Below are 1,167 nucleotides of genomic sequence, written 5' to 3' on the forward strand. Positions count from 1 at the left end.
ATTTTGTGCAGGAAGTGCAGTTTAAGTGTTGGAGGTGAATGAAGCTGTTTGTTTGTCTTGTTGTTGTTGTTTGTTGACTGCAGGGTCTAAGGATTACCAGCTGGTCACGTGGTCCAGAGACCAGACTCTGAGGATATGGAGGGTGGATCCTCAGCTGCAGAAGGTCAGTGTGCTGCCTCAGAGAGGCAGGGGCCAGGGGCCTGTACCACCTGGAACACTTTTGAGTGTGTTAAATAAATTAATCTTATTTTTAATGTCAGGTGGAACGACCACTTATTCAGTGCCCGAGTCTTTTAATGCGGAAACGCCGCCACAACGCCGGCTGATATTTTCACACAGCTCATAAGAACACATCAGATCAACGCATTATTACAGACTACGCCTGTTCGTTTAGGCAGTCACGCTGTCCCCCTGCATGTGCAGCCGCGCTACTTAGACCAGGTCGTATTTCTGTAGTGTTACAGTTTGCTCTTGACGCTCTGCTGCCAGTGGACTTGTCCATGTCTGTGATTGGATCATCTGCTGCTAACTCCGCCTCTTTTATGTGAACACGCTCACAGCTGGATCAGGAATCAGAATCAGAAATACTTTTATTGATCCCCAAAGGGAAATTCTTTTGTCACAATGGCACACTTTAAGCTAGATAGATAAAGAGAATATAAATATAAGAGAATAAATATAAAATGTAAAGACGAATATAAAGGAGTGTGAGTATGTACAATATTTACATTATTAAGAATTATGGCGAACCAAAAGGTCCTAGTGAATAAATAGCAGCAGAGAATATTGCACATTAATTATTCGACAGGTAATATTGGACAGAAAATAGATAATGAGGTCTAGTTTAATAACTAAGTGTCAGACACTTAGAGGGAGGAGTTATAAAGTTTGACGGCCACAGCAGGAATGACTTCCTGTGGCGCTCTGTGGTGCATTTTGGGGGGACGAGTCTGTCACTGAAGGTGCTCCTGTGTTTGAGCAGCACGTCATGGAGCGAGTAAGAGACAACGTCCAAGATGACACGTAGCTTGGACAGCATCCTCCTCTCTGACACCACCGACAGAGTCCAGCTCACAACGTCACTGGCCCTGGATCAGTTTGTTGAGTCTGTTGGCGTCCGCTACCCTCAGCCTGCTGCCCCAGCATGCAACAGCAAACAGGACAGCA

At 45.3% G+C, this 1,167-nt stretch overlaps 2 protein-coding genes across 3 annotated transcripts in view; one reads left to right on the top strand and one right to left on the bottom strand.

Annotated features, from left to right (window-relative positions):
* LOC123958552 (RNA-binding protein NOB1-like) overlaps positions 1-1,167 on the bottom strand; it is a 13,525-nt gene that overhangs the window by 8,866 nt on the left and 3,492 nt on the right. The gene's annotated exons all lie outside the window — the stretch shown is intronic.
* The window catches only part of wdr59 (WD repeat domain 59), a 17,879-nt gene that overhangs the window by 7,814 nt on the left and 8,898 nt on the right, over positions 1-1,167 (top strand). The window lies entirely within an intron of this gene.

Source organism: Micropterus dolomieu, linkage group LG20 (genome assembly GCF_021292245.1).
Source record: "Micropterus dolomieu isolate WLL.071019.BEF.003 ecotype Adirondacks linkage group LG20, ASM2129224v1, whole genome shotgun sequence".
Lineage (NCBI taxonomy): Eukaryota > Metazoa > Chordata > Actinopteri > Centrarchiformes > Centrarchidae > Micropterus > Micropterus dolomieu.